Raw genomic sequence first — 19,754 nt, 5'->3', positions numbered from 1 at the left:
ACCATCCCCTTGTGAGAATAAATTAGTGGTTCAAATGGTTCAAATGGCTCAAATGGCTCTGAGCACTCAACTTTTGAGGTCATCAGTCCCCTAAAACTTAAAACTACTTAAACCTAATTAACCTAAGGACATCACACACATCCATGCCCGAGGCAGGATTCGAACCTGTCACCGCAGCGGTCGCGCGGTACCAGACTGTAGCGCCTAGAACCCCTAGGCCACTACGGCCGGCAACACCAAGTTTAGAGTCACTTAAATCTTGATAACCTGCCACTGCAGCAGCAGTAACTGATCTTACAACTGCGCCAGACACTTGTTGCCTTATGTAGGGGTTGCCGACCACGTCGCCGTATTCCGCCTGTTTACACATCACTGCACTTGAATCTCATGCCTTCACGAGTTTCTCTGGCGCCTCGGTGTATAACGAGTGGTGGAGATGCACAGAATTGCAGCTGCAGCCGTTTTGCGAGACCTCAGACGTAAGCACGTAGACGATTTCGTTGGTTGATTCGCTGAACACAACCGAGCGTGATTTCTGTCCCAACATACCGATATCTATTCTGCAGAGCTTGGGCGCTGATGACGACGGTGTTTAGCGCCCGTAAACCTCAAACACGTACACGCTCTGCAGAGCTCACATGCGGTTTCCAGCAGAGAGAATTCTTGTCTGCCGACGGTCAGTCACTTACGTCCACTGTGTTGCAAACCATTCACACGCGATCAGAGAACAGTTGTGGAAGATGCTGAGCTTCCAGCGAACACGGAGCTTTACACTAATTATGGTACAATCAGATCTTTTATTCACGGATTCTTATAAGGCTTTGGTGTATTGTAAAGCCGGTCGGTGTGGCCTTTCGGTTCTAGGCGCTTCAGTCTGGAAACCGTGACCGCTACGGTCGCAGGTTCGAATCCTGCCTCGGGCATGGTTGTGTGTGATGTCCTTAGGTTAGTTAGGTTTAAGTAGTTCTAAGTTCTAGGGGACCGATGACCACAGATGTTAAGTCCCATAGTGCTCAGGGCCATTTGAATGTTTGTGTGTTGTAAAGGGACATGTCCCGAGTACCAGCCTAGCTGCTTTTCGTGTGACGGCCCCTAGTTTCCGAGAAAACTGGTAAAGTTTTGTCGCTACCTCATAAACTGTTAACGTACCTCATGTTACTTTTAAACGAGCATATCGGAACGACTTAAGTGCGTAGCTACCACCCAGCCGGTACCCTGGTGTTTACTTCATACAGACAAGTTAAAATCTTCACGAAAAAATTAATATCCTCCCGACTTGCAACAGACTAATAGAGAAATCGCTTCGACTCAAGATTTCAGAAAAATTCTGCATACATTTTGTTTACAGGAATGATCAAGTACGTGTCGTTCGCTTCGAAGTTAATCGAAGAAAGAAATATCTGCGTTTTCCATTGTCGCTTCTGAAAAATCGTTCGCCTGCAACACAGTAGTAGCTTTCATTAAACGTACGTGGTGCTCTATGAAGTTGAGCTCCGGTTCCTTCTACGACAAATAAGATCCGGAATTCTGTTTTAGCTCAGAATGCGATGCGAGCGATAGCGAGTAGGACGATTCTGTAATCCCTTCTGTAACAAACGAAATACACTGACACAGCAAGTAAGGGTTGTGCTATATAAACGGAAGTTGGTAGGCGTGTTTCTACACCCGAAACATGATAACGTCTGTTCAGATTTCTCGCCAGTCGCATAAGGATGGCGCTAGTAGCGGCACTATGAGGATGAAAAATAGGTTTGCTACAAATGTACGCTGTAACTGTCGTGAACGTAAGTTATCTTTGAGACTGGACGTATTCAGTTGATATCAGGCGCCACAGACGCCAGTATCAGGGCCTCACTGTGTTTGAACGAGATCGTGAAAATGTCAACGAGATCCTGAGTCTTCCTCTGCGACACCACAGATGGGCTAGGCAGGAATGTAGCCACTGTACCGGTCACGGGAACGTACGGCCGCAAAAACACCACATGGCATTACCTGTCGGGAAGACCGTCGTATTTAGCACGCAGCACTGTCGCATCGTACTCCATCTACGACAGCAACATGAGCAGCAGTTGGCAACACAGTGACACAAGTAACTGTTGCTAATCGGTTACGTCAAGGACGGCTCCGAACCAGAGTCCCTGAAGCGTGCACACGACTGACCCCAAACTACCGCCATTTGTAACTTCAGTGGTGCCGAGCGAGAGATCATTAGATGGCAGAGTGGAAGTCTGTTGTGTTCTGCCTCGGTGCCAGTGGTGGCCTTGTGTTGCTTAGAGGGTGGCCAGTTGAGAGCCGACAACCCACTTGTCTGTGTGCAAGGCACACTGGACCGCCACCTGGAGTTACGGTCTGAGTTGCAGTTACCTGTGAAGACAGGAGCACTCTTGTGGTTATCCCACGCAGGCTGAATGCAAATTTATACTTCGACCTGGTGATTAGCCCTGTTGTGCTGCATTCCAGGTGATGTTTTCCAACAGGATAACGCTCGCCCACATACCGCTGTCGTAACCCAACATACCCTACAGAATGTCGACATGTTGCCTTGGTCTGCTCGATCATCCGACGACAACTCCAACATCATCCACAAACAGCATTAACTGTCCCTGTTTTGACTGACCAAGTGCAACAGCTGTGTAACGGAATCCCACAAACTGACATCCGGCACCTGTACAGCACAGTGCATGCATATTTACATCCTTGCATTAAACATCTGCCGGTTACGCCGCTTATAAATGTACCAAAATTTCACATTTGCAATGGCTTATATCACTCTTAAATTAACCTGTCATCTTGCAATGTAATCACTTAAATATGTCACACACAAAAATGAATTCCCAAAGTTTCATTGTTGTTGTTGCTGTGGTCTTTAGTCCACGGACTGGTTTGATGCACCACTCCACGATACTCTATCCTGTGCAAGCTTCTACATCTCCAAGTGCCTACTGCCACCTACATCCTTCTGAATCTGCTTAGTATATTCATATCTTGGTCTCCCTCTACGATTTTTACCCTCCACGGTGCCTTCCAATGCTAAATTTGTGATCCCTTGATGCCTCAGAACATGTCCTACCAACCGGTCCCTCCTCCTTGTCAAGTTGTGCCACAAACTCCTCTTCTCCCCAATCCTATTCAATACCTCCTCATTAGTTATGTGATCTACCCATCTAATCTTCAGAATTCTTCTGTAGCACCACATTTCGAAAGCTTCTATTCTCTTCTTGTCTAAACTAGTTATCGTCCATGTTTCACTTCCATACAAATACTTTCAGAAAATACTTCCTTGATATTAACAAACTTGTCTTCTTCAGAAACGCTTTCCTTGCTATGGCCAGTCTACATTTTATATACTCTCTACTTCCACCACCATCAGTTATTTTTCCTCCCCAAACAGCAAAACTCATCTGCTACTTCACGTGTCTCATTTCGTAACCTAATTCCCTCGGCATCACGTTATTTTATTCGACTACACAAGTTTCATTATACTACATCAATTGTTTTTTTGGTGTTGTGATTTTTTTCCCGACAGTGCACACATTTCAAGAAATATTCTGTACAATGAAGTTAAAGAGAAAAAGAGAACAGGCAATATTTCAACTGTGGGAGCCGTGAACCTTAACCATTGCCCTACGCTCGTTTGGTCGAAACCTAACGAACATTACTGGTACAGGAGTTTCGCATAAAACATCAGCATCGATTTTATCGGCAACTTGTGGCCTTTGCATGGAAAGCGTCTAACTAGTGCTTACGATAGGTCCCTCTATAACATAGAGAATCCGTGATTAACAGGTTTGATGGCTCCCTTGTAAGCTTCGTGTGCGGGCAGAGCATGGGTGTGGCCAGCTCTCAAATTCTAAAGAATGCAGACTGTAGGATTTGTTTGTATTTGTAGTATTAAATAAGACATTGATTAAGCACTCAGATTTAAAGCCGTCTGTCAGATTGTTTCGTACACTGCATGCAAAGTTGCGACAGGGTGGCCTTCATTAACGCGCTGCATGGACGGGTCTTGATTGATGCACCGGTTTCTTACGTCACGCGAGCTCGCTCACCCGTGGAAAATAAATCAGCTCTCTGTGCGCGCCACAGCATTTTTCAGTGTCTTGTCGTGGCACTTCTTTTCATTATTTATCCCCAAGTCCATTTTAGCAAGTCGAAACAAGTCTTCAGCTTTGTTAATCTGTTTGCACAAAAGGACTACATCGCGTGTAATGACTTGCCAGTGGTTGTCGGATTCGAGTAAGTGATGCACCATCTTCGCTTCGCATCCTGCGGTCGAGCTACGTTGTACGAAAATAGATTTCCATGGCCCTAATCAGACTGAGTAAGTTGCTGCAGGGTACGTAACGACGTCATTGCACTTGACTGCTGTCATTGCAGTCGTGTGTGCGCTACAGTATAGCCTACGTTACACAGGCCGGAGCCTTCAATATGATAACACCGCGTAACTGTCAAATCGAAAGCCGGACGTGCAAAATGAGGGTCTTGTTGCACAGTAGAAATTGCTCCTTAATCCATGTAGTTGTGCGTTTAACATGTATACGCAAGAACGAATCACTGATATCTTCCTCTTCAAATATCCACAAACGTAATTTTAACCAGCGTTAAAATTGCCAATTGTGCATAGCGCAGAAATCAAGTTCATTAAACACTGAAGCGCCAAAGAAACTGGTATAGGCATGCGTATTCACATACAGGATTATATAAACACGAAGAATTGGCGCTGCGGTCGGCAACGCTTGTAAAACACAAGTGTCTGGCGCAGTTGTTAGATTGGTTACGGCTGCTACAACGCCAGGTTATCAAAATTTAAGTGTGTTTGAACGTGGTGTTATACTCGGTTCACCAGTGACGGAACACAGCATCTCCAAGATAGCGATGAAGTGGGCATTTTCCTGTACTACCATTTCACGGGTGCACAACAAATCTCCACCATCACTGTGACCGGAAGAAGATCCTGCAAGATCAACGCGACAGGAGTGCAACCCTTCCACAAATAACCGCAGATTTCAATGCTGGGCCGTCAACGACTTCAGCGTGCGAACCATCAACGAAACAGCATCGATATGGGCTATCGGAGCCGAAGGCCCACTCGTGTACCCTTGATGACTGCACGACACAAAGCTTTACGCCTCGCCTGAGCCTCTCAACACTGACTTTGTACTGTTGATAACTGGAAACATGGTACTTGGTCGGACGAGTCTCGTTTTAAATTGTATCGAGCGGATGGACGTGTACGGGTATGGGGACAACCTCATGAATTCATGGAAAGTGCATGACTGCAGCGTACTGTTGAAGCTGGTGGAAGCTCTGTAGTGGTGCGGGGTGTGTGGAGTTGCAGCGGTATGGGACGACGAATATATCTAGATACAAATATGACAGGTGACACGTACGTAAGCATCCTGTCTGATCACCTGCGTCCGTTCATGTCCATTGTGCATGCCGATGGACTTCCGCTATTCCAGCAGGACAATGTGACATCACATACGTCTAGAATTGCTACAGAGTGGCTCCAGCAAGACTCTTATGTGTTTAGACACTTCCTCTGGTCACCAGACTTCCCAGACATGAACATTATTGAGCATATGTGGGATGCCTTGCAAAGTGCTGCTCGGAAGAGATCTCTACCCCCTCATACTCTTACGGATTTACGGACAGCCCTGCTGGATTCATGGAGTCAGTTCCCTCCAGCACTACTTCAGACATTAGTCGAGTCCATGCAACGTCGTGTTGCGGCACTTCCGCGTGCTCGCGCTGGCCCCACACGTTATTAGGCAGGTGTACCAGTTTCTTTGCCTCTTCATTGCATGACAGGACGTGTGATACACACAAAAATTAACACATGTGCACAGCAACGACTCTGTCAAACTATTTCCATTTAAATGAACAAAAGTGGAATTTAAAAAAAATTACGAAAGTTGTGGTACGTGAAGACTAAACTTTGTGCAACTAGGTATAATGCAGAACGTGCGGTATGCAGAGACACAGCAAATTTAAAAAGAAAAGTTTGCATGGCCGCGAATGTAAAAGATGATGAGAAGATGTTGTCATGTGTTACATGAAAGATGGTTAAACTCGTTGTTGATGTATTATATCACTTAATTCAAAAAACGTTTGTTGTCTGTTTCCTTGGTGTAAACAGAGAGACTTAGTGAGATGTGTGGCTTGGCAAACAACACGTTTCTTTTGAGCTATTTTGGTAGTTTCATTCCAGGTGCTTGTGTATCCAGAAATAAGTGTTCAAAGGGAAATCTAAAAGATATGCACGAAAGCACTGTGAACAAAACTTCCATTGAAGTTACTTTTTAAACATTTTGTGGTTGGAATAAATTTTCGAGTGGTGTTGTATGATACTGGTATATACTTCGCAATACGCTGTTTTAGCGGCACAATTTCTTAACGAGAAAAACAACAGGTAAATAATAGATTCGGGTTCCAGTATGTAAGAGCTAGGTACCAAGTTATTTGATTATGGAGTTATTTAGCTTATTTTGGGCCGAAACATGTAAGAAAGTATGAATTTTACACCTGTCACTCCTTATTCTAATTTGAATTTTTGGAATTTGTTTCGCTGACAAACTGTAGACATGATGAATTGTTTAGTACAGTATGGTACAAAATTTGTCTCTTGCCGTATACATCTACATAGATACTCCAAAAGCCACAGTAAGGTGTATGGCGGAGGGTGCCTTGTACCACTACTGTCATTTCCTCGCCTGTTCCACACGCAAACAGAGCGAGGAGCAAACGACTATCCGCACGCCTCCGCATAATCGAATGTAGATTCTCACACTCGGTGGTAAAGCTTAACTACACTGCTGGCCATTAAAGTTGCTACACCACGAAGATGGAGTGCTACAGGCGCGAAATTTAACCGACAGGAAGAAGATGCTGTGATATGTAAATGATTAGCTTTTCAGAGCATTCACACAAGGTTGGCGCCGGTGGCGACGCCTACGACGTGCTGATATGAGGAAAGTTTCCAACCGATTTCTCGTACACAAACAGCAGTTGACCGGCGTTGCCTGGCAAAACGTTATTGTGATGCCTCGTCTAAGGAGGAGAAATGCGTACCATCACGTTTCCGACTTTGATAAAGGTCGGATTGTAGCCTGTGGCGATTGCGGTTTATCGTATCGCGACATTGCTGCTCGCGTTGAAGGAGATCCAATGACTGTTAGCAGAATATGGAATAGGTGGGTTCAGGAGGGTAATACGGAACGCCGTGCTGGATCCCAACGGCCTCGTATTACTAGCAGTCGAGATGACAGGCATCTTTACCGCATGGCTATAACGGATCCTGCAGCCACGTCTCGATCGCTGAGTCAACAGATGGGGACGCTTGCAAGACAACAACCAACTGCACGAACAATTCGACGACGTTTGTAGCAGCATGGACTATCAGCTCGAAGACCATGGCTGCGATTACCCTTGACGCTGCATCACAGACAGGAGCGCCTGCGATGGTGTACCCAACGATAAACCTGGGTGCACGAAAGGCAAAACGTCATCTTTTCGGTTGAATCCAGGTTCTGTTTACAGCATCATGATGGTCGCATTCGTGTTTGGCGACATCGCGGTGAACGCACATTGGAAGCGTGTATTCGTCATCGCCATACTGGCGTATCATCCTGCGTGATGATATGGTTACACGTCTCGATCACCTCCTGTTCGCATTGACGGCACATTGAACAGCGGACATTACATTTCAGATGTGTTACGACCCATGGCTCTATGCTTCATTCGATCCCTACGAAACCCTATATTTCAACAGAATAATGCGCGACCGCATGTTGCAGGTCCTGTACGGGCCTTTCTGGATACAGAATATGTTCGACTGCTCCCGTGGCCAGCACATTCTCCAGATCTCTAACCAATTGAAAACGTCTGGTCAACGGCGGCCGAGCAAATGGCTCGTCACAATACGCCAGTCACTACTCTTGTTGAACTGTGGTACCGTGTTGAAGCTGCATTGGCAGCTGTACCTGTACACTCCATCCAAGCTCTGTTTGACTCAATGCCCAGGCATTTCTAGGCCGTTATTATGGCCAGAGGTGGTTGTTCTGGGTACTGATTTCTCAGGATTTATGCACCCAAATTGCGTGAAAATATAATCACATGTTAGTTCTAGTATAATATATTCGTGAATTGAATACCAGTTTATCATCTGCATTTCTTCTTGGTTTAGCAATTTTAATGGCCAGTAGTGTAATAATAATAATACACATTTACTGTAAGTAACACACAATGGTTCACTGCGATGTTACATCTATGCTGTTTTTTCTGTGTCTCAACACTCTCACATTATTTTTTGATATCGTTCCTGTACTGGCAAACCAGTTAGAGAAGCTCCCCTTTACAGGGATATGTGCGGTCTAGAGGAAACACTGCGCCAGACGTTTCACACGTTACAACTAAAGTCAGAGCTGATCCCTGAGTACGGTGTTACAGCGGTAGCAGCCTTGCCACCTGTCGTAACCGCGGCTTGTGTGGAGTCGGCTGTGGCTGTCATCCCTCCCACCGCCACCTGGCACTAGCCACTGGCTCCTCGTTACGTTAGTCTCCGCCACGGGAACATTGAGGAATCATTTCTGAGATTTTATCGGCGTGATTAATTGCTGCGTAATGTAGCTGCCAGTTGAACTGACGGTATTTTCCAGCTGAATGTTTCAGTGAGTGAACCATTCGTCATCTTCAGTTCTTACCAGGTTTGGTCCTACGTGTACTCGCCTCCTAGACTCTAACCAGACTGGGCTGCCAATACTGATGATCAGTTTCGGTTTCAGACGTCGACGCCGCCCTTTGAAGACCATTTGTTTTCCTACGTTCGTGAAGTTGTTCCACGAAATTTACATCTGATAGGCGTTTTCCCTCTCTTGAGTCTGCGATAACAGGCGTGATATCAATAAATTGCGTGCCGGATGAAAAGCTTTAGTTCGATTGAAACGTTACAAGTTTTCCCGGCGATTTTATTTCCATTGATCTCAGACAATGGTCCACTACAGTTAGTTTTCTTGGCTGTTTTAGTTGTGAATCTTAATTTAGTTAAAGTTAGAATAGGTGGACGGTTTCAAGTACTTAGGATGCATATTCTCATAGGATGGCAACACAGTGAAAGAACTGGAAGCGAGGTGTTGCAAAGCTAATGCAGTGAGCGCTCAGCTACGATTTACTCTCTTCTGCAAGAAGGAAGTCAGTACCAAGACTAAGTTATCTCTGCACCGTTCAATCTTTCGACCAACTTTGTTGTACCGAAGCGAAAGCTGTGTGCATTCAGGTTACCTTATCAATAAGGTTGAGGTTACGGATATGAAAGTAGCTAGGATGATTGCAGGTACTAGTAGATGGGAACAATGGCAGGATTGTGTCCACAATTAGGAAATCAAAGAACAACTGGGAATGAACTCTATAGATGTAGCAGTCAGGGCGAACAGGCTTAGATGGTGGGGTCATGTTACACGCATGGGAGAAGCTAGGTTACCCAAGAGACTCCATGGGTTCAGCAGCAGAGGGTAGGAGGAGTCGGGGCAGACCAAGGAGAAGGTACCTGGATTCGGTTAGGAATGATTTTGAAGTAATAGGCTTAACGTCAGAAGAGGCACCAATGTTAGCACTGAATAGGGGACCATGGAGGAATTTTATAAGGGGGCTATGCTCCAGACTGAACGCTGAAAGGCATAATCAGTCTTAAATGATGATGATGATGATGATGATGATGTTAATTTCTTGAAAGTTTCAAACTATATGCCAGACTAGACCTCGAACTCAGAACTGTGCGTATCTACAGACTGAGTTATCATGGCGCGACTCACGACCCGCTCTCTCAGCTTCACTTCTGACAGCTCCTCGCGGCTACTTTGTAAACTACCATAAATCTGTCCTTCGTACCATGTTGACTGACGTTCCTGGAAGAAACTGCTTAGGACAGCCGTAGCTTAGGGTATTGTTTCCAGAATGAGGCAGTTCCATCTTCAGATCTTTCAATAGTTTACCCGTATGCTACAAGCCACATTCGGGCAGTGTACACCTAGGTCTGGGAGATTTCAACACTACAAAGCAAATGCGTTACCTGTTTCAATGCGATTAAAGTGTCATGACTCTGTGAGACTGTACCGGTTTTTTCGACAAATTCTACCAGAATACAGCAAACATGTGCCTCTTGATACATCTTCCTCCTCCTCTCAGTTTCTCTTCCACTGGCATTACTGAATTTTCCAGCAATCCTTTCTGGATCCAAGTATCAGTACCTCTGGACAACAACATGAAGGTATATTGCAGTTTGGCGATGTTAATACCGAGGCAGCACAGGAATAGCTGAGTAAACCACAGCCCAGCATTTGCTTCAGCACAGGAATGTCTCAACACAAGCTAGCCACCAAGCATAAACTTTTCAATATAGTCATTCACCGGAATACGTCATCGGCACTTGTGTGTGTGAGTTAGATCAAGTACGGTGGAAAAATGTAGGAAAAATACTCACTGAACTGCCTTCTTTGCCATCATAACATTAAATAAGACGCACTAGATAAGGGACCTTATAGAGACCGCTGTCCGCTCGTAATAAACTGGATAGATTTGGTCATTACGAATGATGTCTCACATCAAAGCCTCTCCTGACTTCAATATAAATACTCAACCAGCTAGCCTAGTGTCAGTCGATCAATTAGATCCATAGCGTCCACGTCATTGACACCCGATTCTCTGATTACTGTATTACAATCTCTCGTGTATGATTGTTCCGTTATGGTCACACTGTCTCAGTCGCATTCTCGCTACCTGGCGTGAGAACAGCACTGTAACCACAAACAAATGACGCCTGAGGCGAGAACCCTCAGCTTCTACGGATGGGTTGTTCGTAAGTGCTCCACCACCGTTCCAGTTCAGGACGCGAGCTGCTCTTATACTTCAGTTTCATACAGACCTAACTGATAGGCCAGTGTGACAACATCAGACTTCATAGCATCCGACAAGGTGGTTCAACCGATGCGACAATACAGGCAGAGATGTGGGGGACCGGAAACGCTCAGGGAGACGTGTGAATAAATTCGACACGCACCGCGGTCACGCCTTCTCCACAGCAACCTGCCGCATGCTAAGCTCCTATGGACCGGCGTGTGGGCAAGCCGCCAGTCCACTAACCACGTGTCGATGATTCGGCTAACACGGCGACCACCGGCAGCCTCGAATCTGCCGCTGATGGTAGCACATTCCATTATAGCCCACATAGCAACTGGCATCACTGAGGCCACAGCTACTACATCTATATTGAACACTAAATTGAGTAATTATCACTGTTGTTTTATTAGTGTCTAACAACGCCTTACATGTCCTCAGGCCACATTTTCTGACAATACAGTAGGAGTTCCAGCGCGGGAATGGGCGATGACACTATCAGGTGCTTCCAGTCGCGGCAGGATCGCCAGATATTACGGTCCTTCCCCTCATATATAACGTTACGCGAAGTGCGGAAAAAAACTTTCGCTACTAATGTCTGCGTTGTCAATCTCTTTGTAGTAATTACGCGGCAAGAGGTGAAATCGATCATTATTAGGCTGATACGCGTCATTTACCTGCACTCGTACGTCCGATATTCGATAATTCGTTTCCTTAAGGGCCGTCTGCGTCGATCACATCCGCTAGCCAAGTCAGATATTCTGATTGCAATTAGAGAGTTTTCTAATCCGATCACTGCTCAGGAAAAAGTACGCAGTTCTCCACTTAGCTTTCCAAACTGGCTCATGTAACGCCTTCGGAATGTCGTGAAATATGAATCGTAGGATGACATTTAAAAAATACGTCCCACAAAATCAAACACTTTACTAGCAGACCTGTTTATTTAAATTTACCAAATGACGCCAGGACCGTTTCTACTAACCAACTTCTGCAGCAGCTAGCTATTAATTCTACAGTCTGACAGAAATGAAAACACGTGTCTGGACAAATAACAACTCACTGACCTTCAGAAATTGGCACCGCCCATATGAGTCCGTTCTAGCAACTACAAATGTAACTGTGATGTCACAGTTGTTGTCCGCATTTGAATTTAGCTTTGACGCTCACTGAGGACCACGAGTTGTTAACGAAATATGTTGTTGTTGTTGTCTTCAGTCCTGAGACTGGTTTGATGCAGCTCTCCATGCTACTCTATCCTGTGCAAGCTGCTTCATCTCCCAGTACCTACTGCAACCTACATCCTTCTGAATCTGCTTAGTGTATTCATCTCTTGGTCTCCCTCTACGATTTTTACCCTCCACGCTGCCCTCCAATTCTAAATTTGTCATCCCTTGATGCCTCAAAACATGTCCTACCAACCGATCCCTTCTTCTAGTCAAGTTGTGCCACAAACTTCTCTTCTCCACAATCCTATTCAATACCTCCTCATTAGTTACGTGATCTACCCATCTAATCTTCAGCATTCTTCTGTAGCACCACATTTCGAAAGCTTCTATTCTCTTCTTGTCCAAACTAGTTATCGTCCATGTTTCACTTCCATACATGGCTACACTCCAAACAAATACTTTCATAAACGACTTCCTGATACATAAATCTATATTCTATGCTAACAAATTTCTCTTCTTGAGAAACGCTTTCCTTGCCATTGCCAGTCTACATTTTATATCCTCTCTACTTCGACCATCATCAGTTATTTTACTTCCTAAATAGCAAAACTCCTTTACTACTTTAAGTGTCTCATTTCCTAATCTAATTCCCTCAGCATCACCCGGTTTAATTTGACTACATTCCATTATCCTCGTTTTGCTTTTGTTGATGTTCATCTTATATCCTCTTTTCAAGACACTGTCCATTCCGTTCAACTGCTCTTAAAAGTCCTTTGCCGTCTCTGACAGAATTACAATGTCATCGGCGAACCTCAAAGTTTTTATTTCTTCTCCATGAATTTTAATACCTACTCCAAATTTTTCTTTTGTTTCCTTTACTGCTTGCTCAATATACAGATTGAATAACATCGGGGAGAGGCTACAACCCTGTCTCACTCCTTTCCCAACCACTGCTTCCCTTTCATGTCCCTCGACTCTTATGACTGCCATCTGGTTTCTGTACAAATTGTAAATAGCCTTTCGCTCCCTGTATTTTACCCCTGCCACCTTCAGAATTTGAAAGAGAGTATTCCAGTCAACATTGTCAAAAGCTTTCTCTAAGTCTACAAATGCTAGAAACGTAGGTTTGCCTTTTCTTAATCTTTCTTCTAAGATAAGTCGTAAGGTCAGTATTGCCTCACGTGTTCCAACATTCCTACGGAATCCAAACTGATCCTCCCCGAGGTCCGCATCTACCAGTTTTTTCCATTCGTCTGTAAAGAATTCGTGTTAGTATTTTGCAGCTGTGACTTATTAAACTGATAGTTCGGTAATTTTCACATCTGTCAACTTCTGCTTTCTTTGGCATTGGAATTATTATATTCTTCTTGAAGTCTGAGGGTATTTCGCCTGTCTCATACTACTTGCTCACCAGATGGTAGAGTTTTGTCATGACTGGCTCTCCCAAGGCCGTCAGTAGTCCTAATGGAATGTTGTCTACTCCGGGGGCCTTGTTTCGACTCAGGTCTTTCAGTGTTCTGTCAAACTCTTCACGCAGTATCTTACCTCCCATTTCGTCTTCATCTACATCCTCTTCCATTTCCATAATACTGTCCTCAAGTACATCGCCCTTGTATAAACCTTCTATATACTCCTTCCACCTTTCTGCCTTCCCTTCTTTGCTTAGAACTGGGTTGCCATCTGAGCTCTTGATATTCATACACGTGGTTCTCTTCTCTCCAAAGGTCTCTCTAATTTTCCTGTAGGCAGTATCTATCTTACCCCTAGAGAGATAAGCTTCTACATCCTTACATTTGTCCTCTAGCCATCCCTGCTTAGCCATTTTGCACTTCCTGTCGACCTCATTTTTCAGACGTTTGTATTCCTTTTTGCCTGCTTCATTTACTGTATTTTTATATTTTCTCCTTTCATCAATTAAATTCAATATTTCTTCGGTTACCCAAGGATTTCTAGCAGCCCTCGTCTTTTTACCTACTTTATCCTCTGCTGCCTTCACTACTTCATCCCTCAGAGCTACCCATTCTTCTTCAACTGTGTTTCTTTCCCCCATTGCTGCCAATTGTTCCCTTATGCTCTCCTTGAAACTCTGGACAACCTCTGGTTCTTTCAGCTTATCCAGATCCCATGTCCTTAAATTCCCACATTTTTGCAGTTTCTTCAGTTTTAACCTACAGGTCATAACCAATAGATTGTGGTCAGAGTCCACATCTGCCCCTGGAAATGTCCTACAATTTAAAACCTGATTCCTAAATCTCTGTCTTACCATTACATAATCTATCTGATACCTTTTAGTATCTCCAGGATTCTTCCATATATACAACCTTCTTTTATGATTCTTGAACCAAGTGTTAGCTATGATTAAGTTATGCTCTGTGCAAAATTCTACCAGACGGCTTCCTCTTTCATTTCTTAGCCCCAATCCATAATCACCTGCTATGTTTCCTTCTCTCCCTTGTCCTACTGACGAATTCCAGTCACCCATGACTATTAAATTTTCGTCTCCCTTCACTACCTGAATAATTTCTTTTATCTCATCATACATTTCATCAATTTCTTCATCATCTGCAGAGCTAGTTGGCATATAAACTTGTACTACTGTAGTAGGCATGGGCTTTGTGTCTATCTTGGCCACAATAATGCGTTCACTATGCTGTTTGTAGTAGCTTACCCGCATTCCTATTTTCCTATTCATTATTAAACCTACTCCTCCATTACCCCTATTTGATTTTGTATTTATAACCCTGTATTCACCTGACCAAAAGTCTTGTTCCTCCTGCCACCGAACTTCACTAATTCCCACTATATCTAATTTTAACCTATCCATTTCCCTTTTTAAATTTTCTAACCTACCTGCCCGATTAAGGGATCTAACATTCCACGCTCCGATCCGTAGAACGCCAGTTTTCTTTCTCCTGATAACGACGTCCTCCTGAGTAGTCCCCGCCCGGAGATCCGAATGGGGGACTATTTTACCTCCGGAATATTTTACCCAAGAGGACGTCATCATCATTTAATCACACAGTAAAGCTGCATGTCCTCGGGATAAATTACGGCTGTAGTTTCCCCTTGCTTTCAGCCGTTCGCAGTACCAGCACAGCAAGGCCGTTTTGGTTAATGTTGCAAGGCCAGATCAGTCAATCATCCAGACTGTTGCCCCTGCAACTACTGAAAAGGCTGCTGCCCCTCTTCAGGAACCACATGTTTGTCTGGCCTCTCAATAGATACCCTCCGTTGTGGTTGCACCTACGGTACGGCCATCTGTATCGCTGAGGCACGCAAGCCTCCCCACCAACGGCAAGGTCCATGGTTCATGGGAGGAGGAACGAAATATACGACACCCAAAAGAAGGACAATTGTAAAGAACTGGAACTAAATTGCAAACTTAAGTACGCGCCTGAGTACGGCAAGTAGTGACTCTTCGAAAGGATGTGTACTGTACAACTGATCATCTAGACAGACCTCCTCACAGCTGAAACAAATTTCCACTCTGAATGGAGGAAGTGACAGTACTAAGTAAGGAATTATGCAATCTCTATGCCTATGTTAGTAATTTAGTTTCTTAATATTTTACTGTTTTTTATTCTTCATTCGTTTTAAACATGAAATCAAATATTGACTTTATAAGAAGTTAGAAATGATTATAGGTGCATTTTTGTCCCCTGATACGTTAGAAATACAATAAAATAAGTTTGTTTACAAGTCAATTAGTGTTGGCCTTTGTAGTATGCGGAGCCCACACAAGCTTCACTGCGCAGTACGTATAACTATAGGATACGACTTTATCTCCTTAATACACTGCCCGGCAAGAAAAGGGAAATCCTGCAGAAGAAACGGTCGGATGTCATGTGCGTCCCGTGCATACCATAGGCGGGTATGTAAATGATTAGAGTCACAGTTCTCCGTGACGAGCACAACGGCCACCAGAACGCAACACTCTTGTTCGTTGTTAGTGTTGTTACCAGACCTGGTAGGTATGTAAGGGACGTGAACTGCTTCACATGTTGAGTGATCATTGTGGGGGATAGAGAGATGAAACGTAATCGTATGAGGCAGCGTTATCAGCAATTCGCAGAGTTTGAAAGGGGCGTCATTGTCGGTATCCATTTTGCCAGCTAGTCGAATCGTGGAGCATACAGATTCGTGGGTCATTCTGATCTGACACTCGCCCGATATTGGACTGAATGAGATTGTCAACCTCGCCTGACTACCGTAAGGAAAGATCACAGCATTGCGCACCTACCACGTAGTAACCCCTTCGCAGCTCCTCCTGTCATCTGATCGAAAGTAAAGAACTCCCTGCAACATTCTACTTCACCTCACACCAGTGGCTGGAGGCCAGCAACATTCGGACTATGCAGCTACCGCCGCATCCGCAGACTTCCGTTAATCCGACAACACAAACGGCTGTGTTTCGAGTGACGACTCGAGTGGTCACCGGGAAGGATGGAATGCTGACGTATTGCGTCGTCGTTCTGCCCTACCCCGTATGACGGTGACCTGTGAAAACGTCCCATTCTCCCAACGTTTTGGCGTCATGATGTTGGGAGCCATGGGGAATGACTTTACGTGACGGCTAGTAATAACTGACATAACTGTGACTGCACAACGACACGACACAGAGACACAGAACTCTTGCGTCTTCAGGAGTCGCGCCTCGTACGAACCACCGTGCTCCTGTTTTTCAGCAGAACAATGCTCGTCCACACAGCTACGTGTGGGAATGTACTGTCATATTTTGAGGTACTTCCGTGACCAGCAAGGCGCTCAAACCTCTCCCTGACAGAAGATCTGTGGGACCAGCTCCGACGTCAGATCGATCCCAGTGACAGCACCCAGCACATGAAGGACCACATACAAGAGTTGTGGTGTGGGACAGCTTACCTCAGGAAAGAATGCAACATCTTTATGACTCTCTCAACTGGTTCAAATGGCTCTGAGCACTATGGGACTTAACTGCTGAGGTCATCAGTCCCCTAGACTTAGTTCTTAAACCTAACTAACCTACGGACATCACACACATCCATGCCCGAGGCAAGATTCGAACCTGCGAAGGTAGCGGTAGCTCGGTTCCAGACAGAAGCGCCTAGAACCGGTCGGCCACACCAGCCGGCTATGACTCTCTCCCCAGCCGATTCAGTGCATGCATCCGGTCTAGAAAGAATGTCTTATCATACTCATAAGTGGGTCCATACAACCAAGTTCCCTGTAGATTTGATTCGATGTTGTAATTACTGAAATAACATGACGTACCTTCGCAACCCGTCAAGTTAAATTCCATTTCGTCCTTTCATTCTGGATCAGATTATGTATTACTATCAAATGGTTCATGGTGTGGGTTCCTGTTGTCATGTCCTAGTTCATGAACCACGGGCAACGTATGAGTGGCCAAGTAAATGGTCCCGACAGTCGGGATACCAGTTACTTTGGAATAAGGCTGGGCATCTCGGACATATTCTGAGTTGTGGTCTCCTTTGTGCTTACACGGCAAAGACTACCAAATCCACCGGTTAGTCCCTCAACCGTTAGGGGTAAAACCCAATGGGACTCAGGGCAAGCAAGGCTAGCAACCTGCTTCCCCGGCACTTTAAATATGATGCTGGAAACAATCAGAGCAAAATGCCTCCGACCTTTGGAGGTGACGGAGTCCCACCTCTAACTGAGAAAGCTGGGACTCCTAAGATACGACTTGGCAAACAAATGGTAATGAGATGGGTAGCTATTAATATCAATGGGGGCTACTCTGGGAAGAAGGTAGAGCTGGCAGAGGCTGCAAGTAAGATGGGGCTGGACGTTTTAGCTCTTAGTGACATTCGGGTAAGGGGTGAGAAAGAAGAGGAAGTGGGAGAATACAAGGTCTACCTGTCAGGAGTGAAAGCAGGAATAGCACAATGGGGTGTAGGGCTTTACATCAGGAAAGAAATGGAACCCAGCGTACTTGCAATAAGGTATGTAAACGAACGACTTATGTGGATAGATTTGACGGTGTCTAGCAAGAAAATTAGGATGGTGTCACTATATTCGCATTGTGAGGGGACAGATCAAGATAAGATGGATAGTTTTTATGAGGCACTCAGTGATGTAGTTGTTAGAGTAAAGGACAAGGACAGTGTTCTGCTCATGGGTGATTTTATAGCCAGGATTGGAAATCGAACAGAAGGGTAAATTTGGAGAGGATATGGAGGCCAACAGAAACGGGAAACAACTCTTGGATTTCTGTGCCAGTATGGGCTTAGTAATCACAAACTCCTTTTTGAAACATAAGAACATTCACCGGTATACTTGAGAAGGCAGGGGAACCAGATCTGTCATTGACTATATAATAACAGATCAGGAATTCAGGAAGGCTGTGATGGACACACGTGTATTCAGGGGATTCTTTGATGACACTGGTCATTATTTAATCTGCAGTGAAATTGGGATTGTTAGGCCGAAAGTGCAGGAGGTCAGGTCCATATGTAGGAGTGTAAGAGTAGAGAAACTTCAGGATAAGGAAATCAGGCACAAGTACATAACAGCGATCTCAGAAAGGTACCAGTTAGTTGAATGTAGTCAATTACAGTCATTGAAAAAGGAATGGACAAGGTACAGGGACACAATACCAGAAGTGGCTAAAGAATGTCTTGGAACAGTAGTGTGTCAAAGTAGGATGAAGCAAACAGCTTGGTGGAATGACACAGTCAAGGCAGCCTGTAAAAGGGAAAAGAAGGCGTATCAAAAATGGCTACATACTATAACTCAGGTAGACTGAGAAAGTTATGTTGAAGAAAGAAACAAAGCCAAACATATAATTGCAGCATCCAAGAAGAAATCTTGGGAAGACTTTGGAAACAGGTTGGAGACTATGGGTCAAGCTGCTGGAAAACCATTCTGGAGTGTAATTAGCAGTCTTCGAAAGGGAGGTAAGAAGGAAATGACAAGTATTTTGGACAGATCAGGAAAACTGCTGGTGAATCCTGTGGATGCCTTGGGCAGATGGAAGGAATATTTTGAAGAGTTGCTCAATGTAGGTGAAAATACGATCAGTAATGTTTCAGATTTCGAGGTAGAATGGGATAGGAATGATGATGGAAACAGGATCACATTTGAGGAAGTGGAGAAAATGGTCAATAGATTCCAGTGCAATAAAGCAGCTGGGGTGGATGAAATTAAGTCGGAACTCATCAAATACAGTGGAATGTCAGGTCTTAAATGGCTACACAGGATAATTGAAATGGCCTGGGAGCCGGGACAGCTTCCATCAGACTGGATAAAAGCAGTAATCACACCAATCTTTAAACATGAAAACAGGAAAGATTGTAACAACTACAGAGGTATCTCTTTAATCAGCGTTGTGGGTAAAATCTTCTCAGGTATTGTTGAAATAAAAGTGCGAGTATTAGTTGAGGACCAATTGGATGAAAATCAGTGTGGTTTTAGGCCTCTTAGAGGTTGTCAGGACCAGATCTTTAGCTTACGGCAAATAATGGAGAAGAGTTATGAGTGGACCAGGGAATTGTATCTATGCTCTATAGATCTAGAAAAGGCATATGACCGGATTCCTAGGAGGAAGTTATTGTCTGTTCTACGAGATTATGGAATAGGAGGCAAACTTTTACAAGCAGGCAGCAGTTAGAGTTGACGGTATATTGAGTTCATGGTTCAGAGTCGTTTCAGGGGTAAGACAAGGCTGCAACCTGTCTCCACTGTTGTTCATATTAT

At 44.6% G+C, this 19,754-nt stretch overlaps 1 protein-coding gene across 2 annotated transcripts in view; it reads left to right on the top strand.

Annotated features, from left to right (window-relative positions):
- Positions 1 to 19,754, top strand: part of LOC126320407 (solute carrier family 35 member G1-like) — a 445,673-nt gene that overhangs the window by 254,532 nt on the left and 171,387 nt on the right. The window lies entirely within an intron of this gene.

This window comes from Schistocerca gregaria, chromosome 1 (genome assembly GCF_023897955.1).
Source record: "Schistocerca gregaria isolate iqSchGreg1 chromosome 1, iqSchGreg1.2, whole genome shotgun sequence".
NCBI classification, from domain to species: domain Eukaryota; kingdom Metazoa; phylum Arthropoda; class Insecta; order Orthoptera; family Acrididae; genus Schistocerca; species Schistocerca gregaria.
Note: the sequence above shows the minus strand (reverse complement) of the source record. Positions and strands in the feature narration are given on the sequence as shown.